At 41.5% G+C, this 17,544-nt stretch overlaps 1 protein-coding gene across 8 annotated transcripts in view; it reads left to right on the forward strand.

The window, feature by feature from the left end:
• The window catches only part of LOC126871415 (ankyrin repeat domain-containing protein 50), a 218,180-nt gene that overhangs the window by 99,989 nt on the left and 100,647 nt on the right, over positions 1-17,544 (forward strand). For all 8 annotated transcript variants that reach the window (XM_050630200.1, XM_050630201.1, XM_050630194.1 and 5 more), the window contains one exon: positions 13,529-13,607. The gene's annotated coding sequence lies outside the window, so the exon portion shown is untranslated. The remainder of the gene's footprint in view (positions 1-13,528; positions 13,608-17,544) is intronic.

Consider the following 17,544-nt stretch of genomic DNA (forward strand, 5'->3'; position numbering starts at 1 on the left):
CGATTTTTTCCTATTTTTCTCCTTTTCTTCTCCCTCTCTCTCTCTCTCTCTCTCTGTCGTGTCATTCTTTTTTCTTTCATTCTCTCTCCTTTTTCCCCGCTTTTTTCCGTTTTTTTTTTTCACTGGTTCGACAGCGCGGTTGAACGACCCCCAGCCAACTGTGTCGCGCGCGGCGTCCAACGTCGAACGCGGAACGAATCTCGTTCCGTCTCGTTGCGACAGCTGTTTCCTTGCCTCGAAATCGAATCGATCCAACCTGGATATATCCGCGTACGAGGGTGAATTAATTGATACCGGGACAGGAAAGCGTGAATCGACTAAACGGCCACGCCGCTGGGCCGGCGATTCTAGCGACAGAGGCTGTTTAATGCGATTAATAGCAGGGGCGGGCCTCCCGATCAACACCGCACAACGACGGATTTTTCTCGACGTTTTTGCATAGAATAATACACTTCCGTTAAAATCTCTCGGCATATCTTTTATTTCTATCGTAACTTTGCCACTTGGTGTTCGTTGTGAACATCGACTTTCTCCGCGAGAATAGCACAACGCTCGCATTTAGCGAGAAGTTTTAGAACGTTTATTTTATTACGAATATCAAGCTGCGCGCGCCTTTTTCAACCTTTTCGATGGCACGACGCTCTTCAACGCACTATTTTCAGCATATTTGTTATTTTCAACGAAGCTGCGGTGTTTGCTATCAGTCACGATAATAATAATAATAATAATAATAATAATATCTTCAAATATGTACAAAAGCACCTGTCCGGTTTTCGACCTCGAATAAACCACAAATAATAAGCGAAGATATTGGAAGGTTCAGAGCACAGCCTTGCAATTAGCCAGAGCCAATGAAATACAATCTAAAAATGGCGCTTATGGTATCTTCGGATACTTGCGAAAAGACACGTCCAGCTTTCGACCTCGACTAAATCACAAATAATAAGAAAAGATATGGAAACGTGCGGATCACAAGCTTGCGATTAGCCAAAAGCGTATGAAATTCTACCCGAAGATGGCACTTAACGGATCCGCAACATCCTTGAACGAATGTTGCAACGAAATTAATCGGCAGCATAAAATCGGCGTTTAAAAAAACATACATCCCGTTGCAAAACACGGAGAAAGATTTTCGTTCGCCCCCGTTGAAAATCCGACGCGAATCAGCGCATATTAAATCGACGCTTTTTTTCGGTTGCAATTAAGCGGTTGCGAGCGGTTGAACGTCGCTGGCAAGCGAGACGATCGTAAAGAAACGGGAAATATTAATTAAAGACTCGTCAACCTTTTGCTTTCCTTTTGTTTCATAAATTCTCGCAATTTTGCCGCCACCAGGTTTATAAAACGGCTCACCTTGAGACGTTGCGTAATCCTTTGGGCGCATTCTCAACGAGGTAAAGGCGCGTCTCGCTGGACAAACGAATTTATCCAGGCCTCGATTATTATGCAATTCGCTCGGATGCGTTTAAATAATGGCGGTTGTGTACCTTTTAGAAAGCGTCTCCGTGGCCATTTATGCAACGACGAGCAGAACGTGTCGTCAGCTGCTCGTATTCGTCGGTTTTACGAGCAACGTCGTGCACAGTCGCGTTTTCGCATCTCGTTGAAAGTGAAATCTCAATTGCATCGAGCCGCGTTTTTCTCTGCCAAATAACCGGACTTTCGTTAAAAGGATTCTGCCGTTCCAACGCAGATTTATGTCTGCGAAAACTGCCATTGTTTCTTAATCGTCGAGACGCTCGTATAAGTAAGAAGTCCTATTCGATTGATTTATTTAAGCAATTTGTTGTTTTCGCGGTTGTAAGATTAATTTCGTGTGATGCTCGTTTGTCGAATAAACCGGTATACTACGTATCTGGATCGATTAGTATTGCGTTAAGATAATATTTATCGTTAAGACAAATACTCCGAAGAAGAGATAAATGTTCCAAGATTGGTTTATTATTAATCACCGAGTAACAATTATCGATAATTATCGACAACAACTGCACGATTCTCCTATAACTTGGTAGACGGACGATTCGCATCGATAACATTGACGGAAGATTAATGTTTCACGCTCGAACCGTGTCTCTGATTGATGACGTTTATCTGTAACGTTTATGGATTCGATGATCCCTCCTTCGTGTCTGATAATCGAATTACACGCGTATCGTAATCGATACGACTGCCTTGTCGTTGCTCCGTTTTCATCGAGTCTGCACAAAATTTATACTTCCCCTATACAGATCAAAGAGAATTAGAACGTTTACGATTTTCATGTAATTTTCCGTTTATTTTATTTTTTTTTTTTTTTTTTTTTTTTTTACTTTATACGTAGCAATAAGTTTCCTACGATACTTAAACTGTTAAACTGTTCGTACGTTCCAAGAACACGACATATCCTGAAAATATTTCCAACATCTTGACTAATGGAATTTATCGATAATCAAACGTTGTTCGATGAATTTTATATAAAATAAACATCTTCTCCCTGTGGAAATATCTTTAGATATTCCAGAGATATTGAACAGATATCTTGGCAAACATGGATCGTGCACCTACAATCGATCGAAAATTCATTGATTGTGCGTGTAAACTTGTCACCAAATTATTTCACTCGATCGAAGAATACTTTTAATTGTTTCAAGTTTCATATTTTACGGATCGTTGCGAGTGAAGCTGAATTCTAAACTTTAAGAAGATCTTAAAAATGAAGAAACGATAGTTGGTGCAAACTCGAAAACGGAGGACTAGGATAAATAAATAAATAAAATAATAGCAATAAGCTAATAATAATAATAATAAGCTTCTTATTTTACGGGTCGCTGCGAGTGAAGCTGAATTCTAAACTTTAAGAAGATCTTAAAAATGAAGAAACGATAGTTGGTGCAAACTCGAAAGCGGAGGACTAGGAAAATTAAATAAATAAAATAATAGCAATGAGTTAATAATAATAATAAGTTTCTTATTTTACGGGTCGCTGCGAGTGAAGCTGAATTCTAAACTTTAAGAAGATCTTAAAAATGAAGAAACGATAGTTGGTGCAAACTCCAAAGCGGAGGACTAGGATAAATAAATAAATAAAATAATAGCAATAAGTTAATAATAATAATAAGTTTCTTATTTTACGGGTCGTTGCGAGTGAAGCTGAATTCTAAACTTTAAGAAGATCTTAAAAATGAAGAAACGATAGTTGGTGCAAACTCGAAAGCGGAGGACTAGGAAAATTAAATAAATAAAATAATAGCAATAAGCTAATAATAATAATAATAAGCTTCTTATTTTACGGGTCGCTGCGAGTGAAGCTGAATTCTAAACTTTAAGAAGATCTTAAAAGTGAAGAAGCGATAGTTGGTGCAAACTCGAAAGCGGAGGACTAGGATAAATAAATAAATAAAATAATAGCAATAAGCTAATAATAATAATAATAAGCTTCTTATTTTACGGGTCGCTGCGAGTGAAGCTGAATTCTAAACTTTAAGAAGATCTTAAAAATGAAGAAACGATAGTTGGTGCAAACTCGAAAGCGGAGGACTAGGAAAATTAAATAAATAAAATAATAGCAATAAGTTAATAATAATAATAAGTTTCTTATTTTACGGGTCGTTGCGAGTGAAGCTGAATTCTAAACTTTAAGAAGATCTTAAAAATGAAGAAACGATAGTTGGTGCAAACTCGAAAGCGGAGGACTAGGAAAATTAAATAAATAAAATAATAATATATATTTACGAGTATAATACGCGAAAGATTAATTTTCCTGTGACGTTATTCTACGTCTTTCTACCGTCTGCAACGTACCGCAACGTTTCACGACAACTTTGAAAAACGTATCCGTATCACGAACAGTTCCATCTGCCGACACCATAGCAACATAAATAAGCTGACACGGTTACGAGGTGTTCTTTGTTCCCTTTCCTGAAAGCTTTCCGTCGTCTTCCATACACCTGTCCGTGCAACGCGTCCCATGAAAGAAGGCGAGAAAGGCAGCTCTCGAAAAATCTGTAATTTCTCGCTCACGAGGGACAGCTGACACTTGAACGAGGAGGAAAAAGGGCCATCGTTCCCGGCCACCGATAACTTTTCCGTGTCAGTTTCGCGTTTCCGGTTCGCCACGCAACGAATAACACGCGCGCCACGACTCCTTCTCTGTATATTTCCGGCTTTCCCGACTCGCACCTTACGTCTGATACGTCTACGATCTACGAAGAAAGAATCGCCACGTTATCAGATTATTATCGACGGAATTTCCTTTTATTATCTCGTATCGCGTTATGTTTGGATAGTTGAAGGGTCGTTGATTTACGACGATGTTAAGAAAATTGAAAGGCGATCGATAATTGGACAATTCTCGATTTTTCTAGCTCTTTTTTTTTTTTTTTTTTTTTTTTCAAAGTTTTAGCAAGCGTTTACCGAGCAGAAAATTTGTGGAAATATTTTATTCAGTTTACCTAAATATTTTCGGAACTGGACGAAACGTTAAATTTATCGGATTCTGAAAAGATGTTTTCCCTGTGTCATCCATCGAAGATTCATCGATAGAGAGACTCGATTAATTTTGTGGCTGGTATTTCCTGTCGAAATTCTCACGAACGTCTAAAGAGACTGTAAGACGGATATTTAAATATTCCGTGAGATTTCGTCAGAAATTTTTCTCCAGCGTAGAAAAAATATTCTCTGACATATTTTCGAACGCGAGTTACCCACGCAAGCGAAACCTGCTTCTAAACAAAACGATGAACAAAATGAAAGAACAATTTTCCCTGTGCGTCATCCTTATCAAGTTGTACGGTGCAACGAACAAATTTATTCCACTAAAACTTCGTTTCGTAGATTGTTAAAAAATGACCAGATTTGCCAAACTTCGCCTCGTCCGAAGTCCCATTTCCAAGATCCGAATGAAACGATCGAATGGTCGGCGTAGAAGCTTCGATTGATTCAGTTTTCAACATGGTTTTCTTTTCTTCGCGGTCTAACGCGACATGCGTGGAAAGAAATTTCTCTAGGAAACGAGATCTTCCGCTCGGCCCGGATAAAAACGAGTTCGCGAGTCGGTTGGATACAAAAAAAAAAAAAAAAAAAGAAACGAGGACTCGCATTAGGAAGTCGAACGTGGAGCAACTGTCGAGATCTCTCGGGAACGATGATATTTATTGGAGAGCGTTCGCGGCCTCGAATTTCGCGTTACCTTAGATGGTAATTAACTTAACCTGGAATTCAATTAGGGGAAAAAAGAGAAAGAAAAACGAGAAAGAGACAAGGAAGGAGAACGATTCGCGTTTCCGTGGCGAACGATGAAAATGTATCGATCGTAGCGCGATGAAAAGCCTTCGACACAATTTACTTTTAATGATGGATATCTAAAAATAATAGCCGAACGAACCTCGCGAAGCTTTTATGGAAATGCATCGGAATTTTATTTCGTTATTAGGTTAGCCGTAGATCGGCGCTTCCTAAACTTTTTCCATTCGCGACCGTATTTCGTGGCCTCGGAAAATTTTACGCGATCTCAGTTACAAACGTAAAGAAGAACGTAAAATAAATATACAAATAAAATGTGTATCGATAATAAACCAAAGAAGAGTCGTTTTTTGAAGAATTCTTGGTTGTATTTGCAACTTTATCGCCTATTACCGCTTATTAGGATAAAACTAAATTAGGTTTTCTTCTTGCTCTTCTTCCGTTACGTTGCACGTCCAGTTAACGACGCGATCGTTAGCCACGGTTTTGCTTATATCTAGATATCGTCCCACGTGTCCATCGATTAGATAAGTTGCAGAAGGTTTTCTCAGCTTGCTACTCGAACCGAGTGCTTCCTCCAATTGCCCGGGAATTTTGAATCTGTCGCGTGATTCGTCCGACTTTCTGCGTTTTATAGTTACAACTATTACTACGTTTTATAGAAGCAAGTTCCGTTCCACGCGCTCTTTCCAACAACGTATACTTGGACTACGAGATATCTGCGTGGATCGATTAGAACGAGACACCCTGTACGTATAAAAATTTCTTACAACTGTTGAAATACCTTCGCGAAACCGCCGTGTCATATAACACGGAAACGCCAGTGAATTCGGAAAGTAAACTTATCCACCCTGCGACAAAGGAGACCGCCGATATCGTGGCATAAAGAACGAAATCAGATCCGAGGGTCGACGAGTACGCGTATACCGAGGAAGAATACAGAGAAACAGAGAAAGCAGAATCGGCTCGTCGAGATGTTTGTTCAATGGTCCGATCGTACACCGTCGGCTGGAGGTCTTAATTTACCGTGGGGGAAATCCCCTGATCCCAGGACGTTGGCAACACTGCGTCCCGCCGTTATCTTCCTATCCTGTATTTTTCTTAGCCACACGCGAAAACGACATCTCGCCCGCTTCCTCTCCATTTCCCGGCGAAACGACGCGAAACACACTCGTTTTCCCCCATCTACACCGACGACGACGACGACGACGACGACGACTGTTACCCGCCGGTTGGGATCGGGAATTTATTCCTCGGCTGCTGGCAGAACAAAGAAGATGGTCGAACGAGCCAGACCAAAAGGCGCCATCTTTCGATACGATGGCGTGACACTCGTAAATCTGGCTTATCGTCGAGATCCGAAAGATTGCTGAGCTTAGGTAATACTAAGTATGGTTTATTACTAGGGAGCTAAGCTTTCTGCGTAATTGTACGTTGGACGCGTTAAAGGAAAATACCAGATGGATGATTGATCACCGGTTGTCGAGAAGAGTTTTTCGTCCTTTGGAAATTGAGGTTAAGGTAGTTCTCGGCTAACTGTGTTGGTCGAGTTGGAAGTTCGTTGATGGACGATGAATAAATAGAGGTGATACGATACTATGGAAATAATAATGGTAATTGTTAACGTCATTTATATTTATTGCTAAAGGTTAAATGTCCATATAAATAATCGCAATAGGAAAGTAGGCTGTTGTGTCGACTAGCGTAGTCGACGATAAAACGTTTAATAACCAAAGCGAACAATTTGCAGGAACGAGAAGAGCAAGTTCGAACATTGCAATTGTATTTGTCGAAAGAAAGAGAAAGTTATATCGCTGACATTCGAGTACATATACCGGTGTTAACGCCTTGCGACCAAGCTGCAGCCTAAAACTCGTGCCGCTGTATAACAGCCACTGTGTAAATCAGCCTTTCCAACTATGCCGAACCAACAGCCGCGATCGTAAAACTCAATGCCTACGAGCCGATAGTTTACCAATAGTTTACCCGGCGAACAAGGTCTCCCATACCGTAGCAGCGCCAACATTTCCAAAAACTCGTCCAGTCACAGCGCATCGGTCGTACATAAATATTCTGTTAACTCGATTAGGATTGGACATAGCTTCGAGCTTCAGGATTATTTCATCATTTCCATCCAGTCGTTTATCTCGTTTTAATCTGTCGGTCAATGAAGATGAAGTAACGAGCATAATACGTAGTCACTTTATGTACGGACTCGATGTGCTTTTACGTTCAAGAATAAATCACATCGTATGGAAATTTTCACGGATTAGAGCGATAGAAATCGATTTGCCTCTATCGGTCTCTTCGAAAGTAATTAAATTCCGTGACGATGAAACTTTTGAATCAGTTGCGACCTCTTCGAAAAGCGTGTCAACTAAAATGTGTGGCAAAGAGTAAGCGATGATTAATTTTATTAGCGAAAAGTTACTCGTCGTAACTCGGAATATCGTCATTTCTTCGTGACGAGTATACTCGTCGATAACAGTCAGCTGGTTAGTTAAGGGATGATCCAGTTAACGAGCTCACTTTTCCGCACTTATCAACCAGATATCCAGATTGTAAGATAAATCGTACAATTTGCAACGAAACTCAACCAAGCGAAAATAATCCAAACGCAAAAGCAACAGTGAAGCGTGTTATTCGATTTTCCTGTTTATTTTCTCCCGACGAAGATCAGGCAATTAATTAACGCGATGGCGTTGATACGCGAGCCAACAAACATTTCTCAGCCATGTTTCCTCGTTAAGAAAGTAGCGAGAGAAAAAGTTTCGGGGCAACGTCGTCGGGATTATGGGGCGTCGCGGCGCCAGGATCACCGTGTACCCTGTTGTACTTCGGTGTTTTACAGCCACGCAAGAAACCAATGGCGATGCCTTGCCTCGAAAGACGAAACAAGAAGAAAGCCGTGTTGGCCTTGCGGAGTCTGCAAACGTGTCGACCAAAGCCTCGCAAAGCCCAACTGGCTCCGCTCAATGGAGATTTATCTCTGTTCTAGTCTGATTTCTGCAGGTTTCTGCGCTCTTAAAGACAGATTCTCGCGTAACAACGACGAGTACGAACGATTTTTATGAATCTTTTTTAGGCTAACAGCTGCTTGTTAGGAATTAGATATTTTCGCGATGTAAATATTCGGTTGGCAACTAAATGATCGCGGATTCTGTCATTAGGTGGGTTAGGTTGGACTAAGACTAAAGAATTAAAAAATCCGAGACGCGTAAAACTTGAAAAGACTAAAAAGCGTGGAGTCCCTTGGACGAGTCTACGGGTGGTCCATAAGTACGTTATTGGTGCACAGCTGATCGCACTCCCGCGTCCAGAAACTGTTTCAACGAGGCAAAGATCTTGGCGGGAGCGGCGTTTCGTAAGTGCCTGGTGAATCCAATAGAAGAAAATGAGATACAATGGTTGGGCAGAAATTATAAAATTAAATTCCAAGCATACGCGTATCTTTTTAAAACACCATGTATTTAGTTGAAACAATTTTTACACAGCTTTGTACGTACTTCCTAACGATTACGTAATTTTGTCATTATTTATTTTTGTTAGAAGAATCGTTGCTTTCAGATGAAAGAAAATTATTTAACGAGTCCCTCCGATTTTAAGGGTAGCTAAGGTTAATTCGTACAAAATAAGGCATGTTTTTGTGAATTATTTCTGACGACACAGTTAAAACCTCTTTATTAAAACCAATAGTACATTAAAGTATGACATTCGAAGAATATTGTATAAAATTTTCACGGAGAAATATTAAAAAAATACGGCAATGGCAGCAATTATTCGGACGTGTCTCGGAAAAAAGGTAGAATTGCGGTGCCCCTGATAACTTGGTGCTGGATCATCTGAAATCAAAAAATCAAAGTTCATTCGTTAGGTAATAGTTTTCTTCAGGTAACGCTGGGAGGGTTTTTCGAAATTTCAATTTTTCACTTTTTTGGAACACTTTGAAAGGAAAATTAGTTGATTTTGCGAAAATTTGCGGCTAATTCCGCCACTCGTTATCTATTTATTCTTTTTTTCTTCTTTCTCGCTTCCGCTTCATTTCCCAATAATTGCGTTTACCTTCGCTTGACTTCTGTTTCTACTGCCCTCTGTTCGTGTTACGAAAGCTCAGCAAAGACAACAAGCAGAAAACCAACGAATGAAAAAAGAAAGAAAGAAGAACGAACTAAATAATTTGTTTCACGTCCAAACAGATCGAAACACGCGAGTTCCTCGGCATTGTCTCGCGCTTCTGCTCCTGCCCGTTTGTCCGCCACAAAATCCTGTTAGAAGCAAGACGAAAGAAATCAGCCGGTTAAAGGGGAACGTACAAGAGCAAATGCTCAACCATCGAGCGACAAATCATTTTTTGAACGCCCGAATAAATTAAAGTACCCTGGTACTGGTCCTGTAAGTGTTAAGTTGTCGGCAACAGCAGAGAAGAGAGCTGAAAAAGGCCGTTAAGTGTTTTTCAGAGCGTTTGCGTCGTCAACGACCCTCGCTCCTTTCTCCGCACGCTTTTCCACTGCTCGCTTCTTGTTCCAGCGTACTTTCGCTCGAAAAATTGGCCCGTTTCCTGCCTAAGTCGATTCGTTAAGGAAGCAAAGTGGTAATTTGGAGGATGTATCTTCGGTAAGATTGATCGTACGATGACGAATAGGCGGGATTGTTATTGGATAGCGACGCAGTTCCAGGTTGACAGTGAATAAGATGTATGGTACTGTGTTGGGTTTTTTCTGAAGAAAAAAAAACTTCTAGAGTCTAGCTTAACGTATTTATGATTGTCCGCTCTGTTTGGTAAAAATAAAACGAATAGAATGGTTAAACTGTAGGATCAGAGACCAGTCTCGAAGCCGGAGGGTCTTTCGAATAAAACTCGAAGATTCTCGATCGCTCGAATCGAGGAATATTTTACACATGATGAGCAATAACACGTCTGATACGATGTTTTTAAACGATCGCATCAATATCAGCGATCTTTCTTTCCTATTCAAGATCATCAGTGGTCAGATATCGTTTGCTACTCAGTTGCTACAGCTTGTTTATTTTTACGCTGAACTTTACGCAAGAACTTTTACAATGAATCACGCACGCTATGGATATAACTTCGTTACGTAAAACCTAACTACGGCTCCAGTGTCCCAATTAATCGAATGGTAGAACTTAGCCAAAACATTTCCGGAGCAGACCGATCTTTTCTATGACTGTGTTCTACGCTTCGAGGAATCTTTGGATCGAGTTGGATGCACCGTTGTTGGGCCATGTTTTAGGTACTGTAGCTTTGTAACTGCATATTTTCCGCGGCTATATATTTTACGATCGCAGGATTTCTCTGCTCCTAGCAACTTCGATAGAGAAATAAAGAAGTTGGAGGAAAGAGGCGATCGCGACTGGAAGCTGCGAGCAATTTAAGTCCATGTGAAGGTATAACCGCGCGAATGTCTCGAGAGATTCAAAAGCACCCACGTAAAAATCATATCCGTGGCGTTAAAAAGATAAAAGAGGTATCTGTGGAGCGAGACACTAAAGCGGGATATAAAGGACGCTAGATATCACCGCGCCGCTATCACTGGCAACGTGCTGCCAGTTCGTAACCCGGCCATTACGCGAATTTCGCCGTGAAACCTCCTAATAAAGTCCGTAATAAAAGAAAGGAGCGAGATTAACGAAGAAACATTTTGCCAGAGATTCGTTGCGCGCTAAGTAAAAGTATCCCGGTGGCTATTAAGAGCGGCGTTCCGCGCGGAAACACGGAAAACATTTGGACAACCGCGGCGTCCGTGACGTTTCCGCTGCGTGTACATCTATTAACGACGCCATTTGTATGTATAATGTTCCGTTTTACCAGGCTTTTCATTTCCACTAGGATTTTCCGGCCCTTGCGCTACACAGCCTCGGCCTTCTCTCTCTCTCTCTTTCTCTTCCTCTCTGCTTTCCACTATTCTTTCGTTTCAGTCGTCGTTCAGACCAGAGAAAGAGAGAGAGAGAGAGAGAGAGAGAGAGAGAGAGAGAGAGAGAGGGATGGGGGTGTGAAATTACGTTTTAACTCAAAGCTGGTAACCGCTGACGGACACCGGAAACGGGCGTAATATTTTCCGAAACGAGGCACCTTTATGCGAAGCCAGAAACGCGTGAATAAGTCGCGTTTCATCGCTGTTCCACCCTCTAAAATCTCATGCCTGTTTCTACTTTTGTCTCGTGGTTTTGTCTTCCCGTGTTCTCGTCTCTTTTCGCGTTAATCATCGCCGAATTAAGCCGTGTTCCGGCTCATTTGTCCGATCAAGCGGATCTTCTCGTCCAATTATTTAACGACGTGTCGAATTGACGAGAGAACGTAACGTTGGATGAGCTGGAATTATCGGTTCCGCGAGTCAGAAGCTCGTGATGATCTGGATCGCGCCATAGGACGACGTTCGAGCCGCAAATGGACAACGGATCGAACGTGTCGTAGCGTGTTTTATCGCGATCTCGTGATTTTCCGTAAATTTTGTTCGAATTCGAAACGATAATAAACGGAATAATCTCGCGAAGGGCTTCGAAACGACGATATTCCCGTCTTTTCTGACAACCAACGCGCGAAACGAGCCTCCGTGTTCCTTAAAATAACCTCAGCTTGCCCGTGTAGCGTCTGAAGGTGCAGCGTATCGGCGAAATTTTTGTAAAATCGAACGTAAACCTGAACGTATCGTTGCTGATTAAACTTTCGCTTCAACGGATGTAAAACGTGGAGAAATAAAGATCGCCAAGCGAAATTCTCTTTGCGAGAATAGAACATTTCCAGAGTTAAGGCGACCAATTTATTAAATGCTGTTATTTCCATGAAATGTGCGCGTGACGATCGGCGGCGTGTTAAAATTTCGCAGCAAAAAGAGTCAACGTGCGTTGGACCGTGTTTGGTTGGTTCGGTGCGTTGGCAGAACCGATGATCGTTCCACCAAACAAAGGCTATATCATTTTCGATGGTTGAACGTACCTCGACTAGCGGGCAGAACGATAAAACGAGAATCCTCTGCCGTGGTTTACACGTTCCCAACTGTACCACGACTGTAGCCGCATTGCGTCAAGCAAAACAAGTGCAGCTTGCAACGCAGAACGCACACGTGCGACCACGATCGCGCCCGCCCGACAAAACGATCGGTAAAAATATATTCTATTCTGATCTGTGTGTCGTGGCTACGAAAAAAAAAAAAAAAAAGATAAAAAACATCAGTTTAATTGCAACGCGTACTCGAAGCGGTAACCCTGGGAGATTTTCCCCCCAGAAACCGTTTTGCGTTCGAGTTTGCGTATTTCGAGTTCGTTTGATTAAAATACAAATCCAAAGACTCGAAATTCTATTTGGATACTTCGATTTGAATTCGAAGTTCGTCGGTCTACGTACACGTGGCATTTGGCAATTCGGATGCGACGTGGAAAGTTTGAAGGTGAATTTAAAACTGGGATTCAAGTTCGCACATTCTTAACGCGATCTTGAAAATTTGCACGCGAATTTGAAACTTGAATTTCCACTTCGACGCATAGATCTGTGCTTTGCAATTCGAATTTCCAATCTAATTTTCAACTCGACAATTTGAATTTCAGTTCGAAGATCCGAATCTGAATCCGAAGTTGAATTTCAATTTGAACTTCAGTTCGAATTTTAGATATCGGATTTAGATTGAACGAAAATTCGCAACAAGCACAATTTCGAATATGAAATGAATGGGCGAGAAAAATTACACCTTCTGCGAGTTTTCCGTTTCACCGACGACATTTCGATCCATTTACCGTCCTCCTATCTCGCGTCTTCTGTTCTAAAGCAGCAACAAACGAAGCGAAGTTAATAACAAGTCTTCTCCAGAACAAAATGCGTACCATTTCTTCCGCTCGTATTATCCGCTGCCTTTGTTGGCCGGCTCTTCTCCAGTTTTCCCGCTGATTTTTCAGTCAAAATAACTGTTTGCCTGTGCGGGGCGAATTATCGTGCTAGTAATTTCGCGAGCAAACGAGACTAATTTTTTCGTCGCTCGGGGCACGTGCAAGAGAATTCTAAAAAGGCCACCTATCGGCCTATTCAAATCTAAACGATAAAAGCTGCTATTCAGAGTTGGTCGGTGAGCTAAGAAAATTGCTAGAACAAACAAAATCTACAATTATAATAATCCATGCGACCCGTTGTTCCTCGACAACGAAATTCGCAATTATCTAATCGATACGTTTCAACCCCGCGTGGAAAAATTTTTCTTCGCGTTACCCTCTTGCCATTAGAAAGATACGAACAATAATGAAAATCCACGATTATGCTAGTAATCGATAGGATTAATCGATCGATTTATTTCTGTTTCAGAAATGAAACTGGCGCGCGTGACAGTGGAAGAAGATCGCCGATATTTCTGAAAAGCTCTACTCGCATTCGTAAAGTACGGGTAAGCTATCGAGTAATTTCGGCTTATTTATTTATTTATTTATGCTAATGTTAAACCCTCGTCCACGATGCGTAACGCGTCTTTTACCGATGATACCGACGATAATCGTGGAACGTACCTAAGTTAGAGGAAGAGATCGAATGCGGAAATTGGTAAGCGGAATTAGGAAAAATAAAAGAAACAGAGTGGAAAGGTTACGCGAACGAAATTAGCGAGGTAAAAGAAATCGAGCGGAAGAAATGATGGAGGCTTATTAAGGTAAAAGAAATCGAACGAAATCCCATAAGACCGAGGAACACGGAGTATTTGCATATTCTCTCGGATGGAATTTCCTCGGTAGATGAAATTTCGGTTTCTGTTCCGTGAACGGTGTAAAATGCTGGTTGCTCGCCACGGCAAGAAGCCGAGAAAAGCCGGGGAATTACATCCGTGTTATGGGATCTCGGTGAAAACGTGGGAAACCGACCGATGGGATGCGTCGACGCTATTACGGGAAAATCCTCTGACGTTCATAGATAAAGCTACTTACACGTGTACTACACTTTCGCTCGTAAATACACGGCCATTTCGTTCCATTTTATTATTATTATCGTCGTTTATTTATCGATATGTGACTCTTAGTTACAGCGAGCGCAGAGTAACGTAGCACAACAGAACGTAAAATAAAATTACACTCGGCGAATCTAGAAGGGAACAGACCAGTTCACACGGGATCGCGCAATTGATTTTTAGAGTTACGTAAGGCGACGTGAGCAGAGTGTTTAAATGCGCTATACAACGCAAATAAAGAGCCACGTGTTTCTGCTAACAACGCGTGGATCGCTGAAATACGCGCCTTACTAAAATATACGAGTCAATTTAGCAACACGTTGTCGAAGTGATACACGAACGTAAGACAAGAAAATACGCGTTGGCATTGAGGCGTAGAAAGCGTGTGACGTAGAAAGAGGAAAAAGGGAGGATCTAATCCGCAACTGACCGAAACCTCTAAATTCCGTATACAGCTCGAGCTTTTTACTGGCGAACGAAAGGAAGCTTCCGCCGTGTCTGCCTTCTGTCTTCCGCTCTATGAGCGAAACAGAAAAACAGGAAAATCCTATCAGATTTGTTTGTCTATTTCTGAATAGTCTTTACCTTCTGAATACGTTCCGCGACGATACCGTCCCAGTTCCAGCGTAAAGTCGCGGTCGAGTCGAAACGTCGACGTTGAGTTTGTGGATCTTCGTGCGTTTCTCCAGAATTCTCAAAAATTTGAAGACGTAAGTTGCATCGTAATCGGCAAAAACACGTCAAGCGTTACACAATTGTAGTACTCGTTTTAACATTTAAAAAGCGAGATGATAATTTACCCAGATTCGATCTTTTTAATCCTCGGCCGACTATATGGTTTTTCATCAACGCGGTTCACGTAACGCGCGATTTCTTACCGTTTTTTGGATCTTAAGAAAATCTGGAAAAATTCCGAGCTACTTGTTATGGTTCCTAGTTTACCGTTTAATTATTAGCGACATTTTAGTCAAACGTCTAAACATTCTTGCAATAAAAATGAACGTCTCAGACAATGTTATGGAAAAATGGAAATTTGTTTGTTGATAGGTAGCTTCGTAATAAACGAATATCGATGGAAGTTATTGCAGGATTTCACTTGAAAATAAAGAAATTTGCCAACCTTTGTCAAAGTATAATTATCTCGAGATCTAAATTTGCGAAATTTCTGAGTGTGTAATTTACTATTGGGAATTATTTGAGACGTTATTCTCAAAGATAATAAATGTAACGATTTATAAGAATGAGCTAAAAGATCGTAAAAGCTACTTTACTAAAATCGTAAGAAAGTTACAAGACATACGAGACGAACAATTTACAGCGTACAATTTTTCCAACGTTGGCATTTGCTTGCCCAAGGACTTGACTGGACGATGATACGAATCGCTGAGGGCACAGTGTTCACTTTCTCACCTCGTGGTATTCAGAACCGAACTGAACGAAAGCAAACGGTATTTTAGCAGTCGCGTAGCTTCGCAAGTGGCGAGAGCCACGTAGTCCGACACCTTCGTTTCAGAGAAACTAAACAATGAAAAGCGTGGAACTCGGCGACCCATTATATCGGCGTAGAGTTAATTGTACTCGTAAAATAAATTTGCATAAACCTAGCCGTAGCCGTAGTCGTTAGAGAATCATCGTAGTAACGTTGTAACAACGAGTCCATTGAAATTTCTATGCCAACGTTTCGATAGAATTATCTATCGCTAATGTAATGGGTGAAATTAAAATTACCAAATGCCAAGAATACGTTTCGCGATACGCATGGGAACGCGAACGATATGAATTCTGGCCGGCGATAACGCCACTCTTGCAGATACAGTCGTCGTCGTCGTCGTCGTGAGGTTCGTTTTTAGTCGTATCGACACGTGTGCATGGGAATGTTGGAATATCGCTGGCAGCGGGGCTCGTTAACAGGGCGGTCTGAAAGCGGCTGCACGACGGTTATTTTCAGCGTATTCAACGTCTTTTTCATGCACCCCTGTCCCTGAAAGGGATATTAAGAGAAACGGTCTCGAGTCCCACCGGTTGAAAAGGATGTAACCCGCGCGAAACTTGGAACGCTACTTCTCAAAGAATTTTAATTCACCGGGTCCGTATGAAAAATAAAGGGGGGCAAAAAGAGAGAGAAAAAGAAAAACACGCGGAGAGATATAATAGAGCTTGGGTGGTAAATGTCACTTTCTCTTGCATGCGCGCCGCTAACGAGAGGTAAACGACGACCTTACGATAGTTTCAGGCGATCACGTACCACCACGCGATGGGCGAATGCCGTCTCGTAGGCGCGAGTGTGTTCGTTTTGCAATGCACTTGGCTGATGCGCGCCGCCGATGACGAGAATTACGCTGATTTTTTAGTGTCGCGTGAAAATGCGCCAAAGGTTTGCGTCGACGTGAAAAACGTGCTGTTTTGTTTCAGCGAATTACGAGATTATCGTCTTCCCGGTTTCGTATCGCTTTTTCACGTCTTGCTTATGTAACGAGATACGGAGAAATCGATGAAAAATGGAGGTGATCGATTTGCCTTCTATTTTGGACGGATACTGTTAGAAAATTAAAAGATCGCCAGGTTCCTCGATTATTTACTCGAGGAATACATTTCTTAGAGCTGGATCAGATTTTGGTATTTATCATAAAATTTGGAAGATCGTGAGAAACGTCGATGACTCAGGTACTCTGCAAACTTACCCTAATTTCTCTTCAGAAATAAATCGATTAATATTAGGCAGGTACTGCGTGGTCGAAATGAGATTCGTAGATTTTACTCTCGTAGAGATTTCTGCATAGATTTGGAACGATGCATTTGCAAACATCTGAATTTTCATTTCGATTTCTTCGATTCGAGTTTCGTGTCTCAATCGCTTTAACTCCAACCCTGAAGCTACAATAGGAAGAGAGTACGAACATAATCGTCATTCCCTTGATAGGATGCATAACCGCTGTAAGTTGGAATTGATTATTTCTCGCTGTCAAAGAGATTTTGCGCGCCTGATAATATTTACTCGCGATCTCAAGAAGATTTTAAAAGAAGATCTTTGTCATCCGAGAATACGTAATCGCATTCGCGTTCGTTACGATATCCTACCGGAATCGAAGAAAGTATCGACCGAAAAGGTGAGTCACGTTGGAAAATATCGATCGATGTTAGCAATTGGCCAACGATAAACGAAGTAGAACGTGTACGTACGAGAAGGAACATAGGAAAAATGTTTGGGTAGCCGGCGTGTAACTCGCGCGAGCCAATTTATTTACGATCGGCTACTTTATTGTCTACAAGGGTACCAGGCCATTAATTGCGGCTTTTAGTTCAATTATTTCCACGGTGCGCCAGCATGGGCCTCGCCGACGGGAAAGAAGTCGATAAACGACCTGTTAATTTGTTGTAACTTAACCGA

The sequence above is a fragment of the Bombus huntii genome, chromosome 11 (genome assembly GCF_024542735.1).
Source record: "Bombus huntii isolate Logan2020A chromosome 11, iyBomHunt1.1, whole genome shotgun sequence".
NCBI classification, from domain to species: domain Eukaryota; kingdom Metazoa; phylum Arthropoda; class Insecta; order Hymenoptera; family Apidae; genus Bombus; species Bombus huntii.